Source organism: Rhinoderma darwinii, chromosome 3 (assembly GCF_050947455.1).
Source record: "Rhinoderma darwinii isolate aRhiDar2 chromosome 3, aRhiDar2.hap1, whole genome shotgun sequence".
Taxonomy (NCBI): Eukaryota; Metazoa; Chordata; class Amphibia; order Anura; family Rhinodermatidae; genus Rhinoderma; species Rhinoderma darwinii.
This window is the reverse complement of record NC_134689.1, coordinates 86,565,312-86,575,711: the sequence shown is the minus strand read 5'-3', so window position 1 is coordinate 86,575,711 and position 10,400 is coordinate 86,565,312.

The window sequence follows — 10,400 nt, the reverse complement described above, 5'->3', positions numbered from 1 at the left end:
AACAGTTAGGATGTAATGGCACAGAACAGAAAGCATTTGCCAAATTAATTACAGTAAAATGTGTGGCATTGTGAGGAATTTGGACCAACAAGGTCTGGGGATTTGGCACAATCGGGGTATTAAATACAGTAGCAGTATTGACAGCTCTAAGATCATGTACCATACGATATTTGGCTGGTTCCCCCTTATCCGTCTTCTTTTTGACTGGGTACAATGGGGTATTACATGGGGACACTATTTCAGTAGGGATTCCTGTCTGCAGAAAATCCTGAACACTGGCAGAAATGGCTTCTGACTGAGCCATGCTGAAAGGGTATTGTTTCTTCTGTGGGAGTGGGTGGCCAGGTTTGAGACTTACAGTCACTGGTGGGACTGGAAGAACTCCTACATCCGTAGGACCAGCTGCCCATAGGCTGACTGGTATCACGCTGAGTGTCTCCACTTTTGATGGGGACAGACATAACACTTGAGACGACGGCCGTTCATCCCAAGGGTTAAGATCACACGAGGCAGTAAGACATAATTCTTCCTCTCCCCAGTGTCCTGTCAGCTGCACTGTCCCATCTTCTAGATATTCCATACTGGCCCTGAGCCTCTGTAACAAATCAGCTCCTAATAAATCTACAGGGGGTTTCAGTAATGACAATGCGAGTGACTACAGATTTGTGAGGACCAAACGAGAGAACAAGTGGCTTTGTGAGGGGGCTCTGGACTACGCTCCCCTTTACTCCCACATATGGTTGTGTTTCACCAGAGATAAAATGAGTGGGTATTTGACTGGCACTTACTACTGATGTGGCTGCTCCAGTATCAATGAGAAAAGGAATTGGCCGCTGCCCTTCTATGGATAGAGATACTAACGGGACAGGTCCTAATAGTAGGAAACAAGGGGAGAGAAATCCTCCAGCTCACCTGACACAAGGATTGGGTGTCGCTGTCAGCGCCTGGATCTTTTTCGTGTCGGCACACGATGCAGGAACAGAAGTAGCAGAGGAAAGGTGGTCCAGCGCATTTCACTTTCCTAACTAGTGCACTTATGATCCAATCATCCTTAACTAGTAAAAATTGAACTTTAGATACGCAAAAATGTCCTAATCTGGCCTATCTGTCCTAATTTAACATCACATGATACTGTGACCTGAACGACAATCAGCTATGGGCATAGGTACAGACATTAAATATCAATATTTCCTCAATGGTACCTTCCAAGTACAAGCCCTGTTAATCATACAGAATTTAAATATCTAAATAATTACTTACCATATTTAGTTGAATCGGGATGATACAGTTTCATCCTAGACTGCATGCCTCTGATCCGTCTTGCATGTTTGCGTTCCAATTGGTCATGTGATCTGGAACGCACACATGACCATATATCAAGATCCATCTCACAAGCATCTTCATATATTTCAGGGTTACATACTGTACACTACCTATATTACAGTCTAACTAAGTAACACATATTTGCTTCATAGGATAAGTTGCCCATATGAAATGACAACTTACGTAACACCAGAATAGGCACATCAAACACCGGCATTGCTCTACTTCCGGATTGCGGTCCAAGTGACAAAGAGACGTGAAACGCAATCAGGGCTCAGCTGTAATCCCGGACACAGTATAAATCCGCCAGAGCGCCAAGTTCAAACTACACTACAGCCAAGACTAAGGACGGTGCCTCGTCCGAAACGCGTAGGCTAACCTAACAGGATCATTCTTCCTTCTATCCACACACCGAGACCATACTACAATGGACCTTTTAACGCAATTTAATTAAACTTGGAAAAATATTTTTCTATTTTACTTCTACCCAAGCGCTGGACCACCTTTCCTCTGCTACTTCCGGGACAGGTCCTAATTTAATGGGCAGGCTTGAAGCTATTGTGCCAGCTCCTGGATTGCCAATTTCTCATGATTGATACCCATAATCCTCCTCATTCGGGCGATATCTGCCCGAGTGCTGGAGAGGAGGTTGTGCTTGAGCTCCTTCCTGTGACTGAGCTCGTGGCTGCCAATTGGGGTCTTTAGGTCTCTTTGGGGGCTTTACAATTTCTGGATATATGTCCAGGCTTATCACAATTGTAACAAATTATCTGTTTTCGGGGTCCCCTGCCCTGTCCCCCTTGATTCTGATTCTGGGGATAGTAGGGAGCCTCTCCCGCTACAGGAGTTTTCTTTCTTGAGCAGGGGGACCTTGCGGGCACTGCAGGATTTTAATCCATTACGGCGTAATGTGTTACCAATGGTTTACTTGGTGACTGTGGTCCCAGCTGCCTTCAGATCATTAACAAGTTCCCCCCGTGTAGTTTTCGGCTGAGCTCTCACCTTCCTCAGGATCAAGGATACCCAACAAGGTGAGATTTTGCTTGGAGCCCCAGATCGATGTCGATTGACAGTCATTTTGTATGTCTTCCATTTTCTTACTATTGCACCAACAGTTGTCTCATTCTCGCCCAGCGTCTTACTTATGGTTTTGTAGCCCATTCCAGCCTTGTGCAGGTCTATGATCTTGTCCCTGACATCCTTAGAAAGCTCTTTGGTCTTGCCCATGTTGTAGAGGTTAGAGTCAGACTGATTAATTGAGTCTGTGGATAGGAGTCTTTTATACATGGGACCATTTAAAACAGCTGTCTCTAATGCAGGCACCAAGTTGATTTGGAGTGTGTAACTGGTCTGGAGGAGGCTGAACTCTTAATGGTTGGTTGGGGATCAAGTACTTATTTCTCTGTGCACAATGCAAATAAATATATATAATTTTGACAATGTGATTTTCTTTTTTTTTTTTTAATATAATCTATCTCTCACTGGTAAAATTAACCTAGCCTAAAAATTCTAGACTGTTCATGTCTTTGACAGTGGGCAAACTTACAAAATCAGCAAGGGATCAAATACTTATTTCCTTCACTGTATTTACTGAGCTTGGTTCTAGTGTTGCATATATGTACTGAGCTTGGTTTTTGTGTTACATATATGTACTGAGCTTGGTTTTGGTGCTGTATATATGTATGAGCTTTGTTCTGGTGCCGTATATGTCAGAGCTTGGTTCTGATGCTGTAATTATATGTATGAATTATGATGTATCTACCATACCTGAATTTGTAAACTACCTCAACACTAATGACTGTAATTTAAGAATTACATATATTTACCATAAAAACATTATACAGTTCTAGGACCTTGAATTGACAGGACAGGAGTGAATGACTATATGTACTAAAACCTATAGAAAACCAATTACGGGTAACACCATATTGCATGCTCTAAGTAGCCATCCAAAACAAATTATTTATTCTATTCCCGTAGGTGAAATGATTAGAGCAATAAGAAACTGTAGTAGCGATGTAAATTTTGACTTAGAACAAAACCAAATTTGTCATAGATTAAGATACAGAGGGTATAAGAATTGGACTCTGAATAGGGCAAGATCCATAGTCAAATCCAAAAACCGAAATAAACTGTTATTTGATAAGCATAGGTCACCAAATATAGTTAAAACAGATGTACCCCCCCCCTGGTTCTGCAGTATAGTGAACAAGTTACACAAATCAAAGAAATTGTAAATAAATGTCTTCCAATATTGTCAGATGATGAACATCTAGATTCAATACTAAAGCAAGGTTGTCGTGTGGTCTCAGGAAAAGCACCAACACATGGCAACCTATTGTCCCTTTCTCAGTTTTTTTCATGTAAAACTAAAACCACGTGGTTATATCAACAGGGTCTCTATAGGTGTGGGTCCCATCCATGTAAAGTATGCCTAATCACACAGCCAAGGAAAAACTTCCATGACTGATAATACTAAAGTGTTTTCCATTAAATCTTACATCAATTGCAACAGTGAATATGTAATTTATATTATTGAATGCACTGATTGCAATCTGATGTATGTGGTATGTACGATCAGGAAATTTAAAATCAGGATTTTAGAACATTTGGGTTATGTCAGGAACACTGCTATTTGCAACATCTCCAATGTGGCCAGACATTTTATCACTGAACATAATAGGTCAATAAGGTCCTTTAAAACCTATGCCATTGAAACGGTCAATAAGTCTGTCAGAGGATAGAATCTTAGGCATACTCTCCTGGATAGAGAGGCTTTCTGGACATACAGCCTAAAAACCAGATATCCAATGGGTCTAAATTTATGCAAAGAATTAATGTTTTATTACTAAAAGTGTTGTCATATTCGATCATATAAAATGACTATCATTTGTGGATTAGAGAAAATACACATGGTCTTTATATAGTACGTACCAAAAACATATTTCTCCCTTCCACTAGGTGGACATATAAATCTTTGGTTAAATAATTAGATAGAGTTTGAAAAAATAATATTGAAATCCATAATAAATTGATTATATAAAAAAACAACACCAAATACCCAAAATAGAGACTTAAAACAATATTATTATTCATGTATGATACAATAAAATTATGACTAAATTACAATGAATTGGAGTGCACGAAAACATCACACACTAAATGGAGAAATCTATGATAAGAACCAAAAACTCTACCATTTACCGGGTTAATATGTATTTCAATACAGTTTACTAACAAATGAAATTTTGACAACATATAAAAAATAAATTATAACGATATTGAGCGTATGCAGATGCTAATTAAAAAATTCCAAAATATAGAATATTGTAATATCCAGACTTTTCGGAACAGTTATTATTTTAATTTATTTTAAAATGTTGTTTTATGCATTTCATATTCTGTTTTGTTTTATACACGCCTTGTGGGATGTCTCTTGCCAAGCGACTGTCAAGTTAAACATACTCGATCTAAAAATATTCAATTTGTGCTGCATAAAGTACATATATATTGAAACCGGAATACACAAATATTTTTTGTAAAACATTAAAACTCCAATATAGTCAGGCTTCTATTTGATAATGGCGGCTTGACATGTACATACATATATTTTTTCTTAACTAGTGTAGATGATGTTCCGGTGCTTGTTGAGTCCTGCCCTATTTCAGGTGCAACATAATTAATCCCTTTTCCAATCGGATATAATCCTTGACTGTTCCCATTGGCATCAGACACAAGCCATGAATAAGGATAAGAGCGTTGTCCGAAACGCGTAGGCTGTGGTCACCACCCCCATGCACTTTGGAAAAATGTTAACCTTTGGAAAATAAACTTGGAACATTGCTTCCTTTTAATATTCTTCACAAGCGCTGGATCAATCTTTTCTTTTCTTCTGTTGCCTTGCCGTGTGCCGTCACGCAGGATCTGAGCGCAGTCTGGACCGAGACGAGTGGTTTTTGCCTTAGCTGTAATTATATAGAATACATTTATAATAACAAAATTACAGGGCAGATGGAATTGTTTTCAATTCATTGTATATTTAATGGGAACCTGTCTGGTAGATTTAACCCCTTGAACCGTCACCATGCGGTAATACATGACCTGACAATATTTCCAAACATTCCCCTGTATGTTGTTTTCAGATTCAGAGAAATCTATAGAATCAACTTTTAAACCGGTGCACGCTATATGCTAATTACTCATTAAAGGTTCATGTGGCGATGCCGCTATCCTGATGAGTCAGAATCCTGCCTCTATCCCATCTTTCCATGCTTGATTGACATCCCCCTGGTTATTATACATCACTACCGGTCTCCTCCAACTTTCTTGGATGCGCCATTGCCTTGTACTACTCTGGCACACACCGTGCAGTGAGGTGTACTCTGCACGGCTGCACCACGTATGCCAGTACAAGGCAACGGCGCATCCGCAAGAGTTGGAGGAGGCTGGTAGTGATGTAGAACAGCCGGGGGGATGTCACTGAAAATCTGGGGGACACCATTTCACTTTTTGCCTAAAACAGCAGAAAAGCTAGAATCGGCCCTACGGACAGTGGTGATCAACATTACAATAACTGCTGCCTCCTGGTGTTTAAAACCACATCTTTCCGAGATTTATTGCTGTGTACTCTGCAATGATGGGAAGGAGCACTGCAGAAATGAAGTATAGTGCTTGTTGGCCGAGCCACAGCTAATTAGCTCTAGACTTGTTTTCTGCACTGATGCCTCGCTCATTAGCGCACATCTCTGGTGCCGCAGAGGAAAAGGAGAATCAGTACCTGCCCAGTCAGCACGTACAATTCAAACCTAATGCTGGTTGGCTGAGCATCAGCCAATCAGTGATGGGCTTGCTCTTTCTACTGACCCTGTGCACAAATATGCATTTGTGTGAGTTTTGTGTCTTCTTCTAATGTATTAGTGGCATTTGTGTGCGTTTTTTTTTAGTGTGAGTGGTATGTGTGGTAAAGGTCTAGTGTGTAAGTGTTATGGGAGGTATGTGTTTAGCATTTGTGTGGTGTGTGCAGTATGTGTCCAGTGAAAGTAGTGCGTGCGGTATGTGTCTAGTGTCTGGTACGTGTCTAGTTTGTGAATGGTATGTGTCTAGTATGTGAGTGGTGTGTGCAGCATCTGTGCCGGGTGTGAGTAGTGCGTGTTCAACATGTGTCCTTGGTGTGGGTAGACAACATGCGGCATATGTCTTAGGTGCTCGTGGCGAGAGTGGAGGATATATCCTAGGTGTGAGTGGTGCATGTGCGACATATATCCTAGGTGGGGGATGTGTTCTAAGTGTAAGAATTGTGCGTGCGGATGTGTCCTTTGGTGTGCGTGCGCATGTGTCCTAGGTGTGAGTGGTGTGCGTGCGCATGTGTCCTAGATATGAGTGGTGTGCATACGCATGTGTCCTAGGTGTGAGTGGTGTGCATGTATCCTAGGTGTGAGTGGCACGAATGCAGCATGTGTCCAGCTTCTGGGTTGCATCTGTGCGTCATGTGTCCAGCATGTTAGTGTGTGTACATGGCTGAAAATAAAATATAAATCATACAATTTAGTTAGAGTATGGTGATATTTTAGCATTGTGTAATAGTATAATTTGCAATTTTATACGTCAGTCTTAGGCCATGATCAAGCAATCAGGATTTGATTGGGACTAAGTCCATGATTCCACACCTAAATCCCTTTAAAATCTACTAACATTCTGCATCCATTACAAGTGAATGTGCTATTTTATACCCCATTAACATGCAGTGGAAAGAAGTCTGCAAACAAAGATCCTCTAGAATAATGAGCATGTTCATTATTCTCTTGGAAGAGCAGTGGATTCGTTGGAGTTGGAGCTATCAGGACTATTCCTCTTTCATTTACACCTGTTTTAATAACTCTCCCCATGTCTTGTATAGCTGAAGGGTGGTCCCATGTACTCCAGCCCAACTGTCGGCTGCGTATGGCCTGCGGTGGGCCTGTGTGCTTAAAAATGCCAGGGATGATTTTAAGACCCAGTCCGGCCCTGTCAGACACCCATTGATCAAAAACTTCTGACACGTCACTATGACATGTCAAAAGTTTTTTAAAAGTTTAGTTACCATTTAAACTAAAAGTATAAATGTATATGTACATAAATTCCATCCAAGTCATGAAATAACATGGAATAATTTGCTGTCATGAGGTTGCAGTCACCTCATGGTGCTAGTTCCAGGTTAATCATTTACAGGGTCCAGTTCAAAGCAAGACAGGGACTGTCCTACAGCACAATGTTCACATTTCATGAAGTGTATATAGGGCTGGTATTAAGATAATGATACGGAGATTAGACATATGTACGCTGAATAGAAGCCTGCCCATAAAGGATATTGCATGGTGATTATATTAGTGATAAAGAGGTATTAATTGAGTACAATGCTGCATGTGGTGTTGAACACTGCATGATGTACAGTACTGAGCATTGCACAGTGGTCAGGACCGCAATCAGGGCAGTACCCTTGTGGTATTAGGCTGGAGTCACACATAGTGATTACTTGCATTTTCACGGGATTTTTTGCTGTTTTCTTCTAAGGCGGGGGGGGGGGGCTTTTTTTTTTTATACCCAAAAACACTGCTGCAGATGTTGCTCTAAAGTCTATAGTAATATATGAGACAGCCTACATACTCATTATTTTGGTTTGTGGCTTTATTGTAGCATTGTTTTAGGGTCAGTGCCCTTTTTTCCTTGATCTATCAATGCTGCTCACATATGATACCACTAGAGGATGCTCTTGGGTAACACAAAAACTTTAACTGTGTGACTGAAATAAACCAAAGCTGTTTTCCTTTGGAACTTGAACAAAATAGTAAAACTCAGAATATTAGGCCTAGTTCAGCACACATTATTTTCCTTCCATCGAGGGTATACATCAAGAGGAAGTCCAACGTATAACTCTGACGTAAGGTAGCAGAGTATCCCATTGTATAGGCATATAATGGGATACGTACCCAGAACTCTTAGGGCACAGCGCTACTTGAAACAATGTGCCCGGGGAAAGCCCCTGATATCACTTTTAATATATGGACAGTGATGTCAGGGGCTTTAAACTACGGAGTCCCCAGCCAGAGCATCGGAAGTGCTTTGGCTGGGGATGTCACTATCCATAAGATGCTGGAATCACCAGCCAGATTGTTAGCATCACTCTGGCCGGGGATTCAGCTCCCGGAGGAGCCCCTGATGTCACTTTGTGGACAGTAACGTCATGGACTTCTCCAGCCACGGAGTCCCTGACCAGAGCGCTACAGATGCTCTGGCTGGGGATTCCAGCATTTTAAAGTTCCTAGCATCACTGTCCATATATGGACGGTGACGTCAGAGGCTTTTCCAGGAGCGGAATCCCTGCTCCATAGTCGAAAGCCCCTGACATTACTGTCTATCAGTGGCGGATTAAGTATACCATAGGCTCTGGGCCCCTTCCCCACCACCACTCTGCCCTGTCTAAAGTGAGCACCACCTTATTGTGCGAGCATTGACAAATGGGTGTTACGATTCCTCTTGTCAAAGGGCTGTGTCCCTACATACTGACAGTCTTCAACCACCACTGACAGTATAACATTGTGTAGGGACACATCCTCCTGACAATGGGAATGGTAACACGCATTTGTCTATTAGTACTGGGTACACAAAGACTTTATGTGGAATACAAGGATTTCCTACAACAGACATGTCAGGAGAGGGGACAGATCCTCTAAAGATCCAGTGACTCACACATGACATCTTCTCTGAAGGGAGTCATTCTATTTTCTTCTCCATCTGACACAGACCAGTATGGCGACTACTCCTGATGAGACATCTTTGCTCCTCACTTCTCCTCTATAGAAACACAGAAATTCAGACACCAAGGCTCAGGACCATACATTAAAGGGGTTGTTTGGGCATGGACAAGATTTTCACACTGATGACCTATCGATGTGTCTGGACAACCCCTTTTACTAAGACTAATAAATTAGAATGCATACAATATATACAGACCTTCTAAACTATTGTCGTCCCCAGACCAGACGCCCCTAAACAAATACAGACCCCAGAATAAGCACCCTAAATACAGACCACGGACCAGACCTCTAAATACAGACCCCAGAACTAACCCCCTAAACTAATAATGACCCCAGACCTGATTCCCTAAACTAATACGGAACCCGACCCCCTAAATACAAATCCCCATAAGCTAATACAGAGCCCAGACCAGAGCCCCTAAATATACAGACCCCAGACCAGACCCCCTAAATAAACAGACCTCAGACCTCCTAAATACAGACCCCAGATGAGTCCCCCTAAAAACAGACCCCAGACCCCTTAAACTAATACAGAACCCCAGACCCCCTGAATAAAGACCCCTTAAACTAACAGACCCCAGACCAAACCCCCTAAATATAGACCCAAAACCACTTAAACTAATACAGAACCCCTAAATACAGACCCCAGAACTAACCCCCTAAGCTAATAATGACCCCAGACCTGACTCCCTAAACTAATACAGACCCCAGACCAGTCCCCCTAAATACAGCCCCCTAAACTAATGCAGACTCCATACTTGACTCTCTAAACTAATACGGAACCCGACCCCCTAAATACAGATCCCCATAAACTAATACAGAGCCCAGACCAGACCCCCTAAATACAGACCCCAGACCAGACCCCCTAAATATACAGACCCCAGACCAGACCCCTAAATAAAGACCCCATAAATACAGACCCCCTAAACTAATACAGAGCCCAGACCAGACACCTAAATATACAGACCCCAGACCAGACCCCCTAAATAAACAGACCCCGTAAACTAATGCAGACTCCATACTTGGCTCTCTAAACTAATACGGAACCCGACCCCCTAAATACAGATCCCCATAAACTAATACAGAGCCCAGACCAGACCCCCTAAATACAGACCCCAGACCAGACCCCCTAAATATACAGACCCCAGACCAGACCCCTAAATAAAGACCCCATAAATACAGACCCCCTAAACTAATACAGAGCCCAGACCAGACACCTAAATATACAGACCCCAGACCAGACCCCCTAAATAAACAGACCCCAGACCTCCTAAATACAGACCC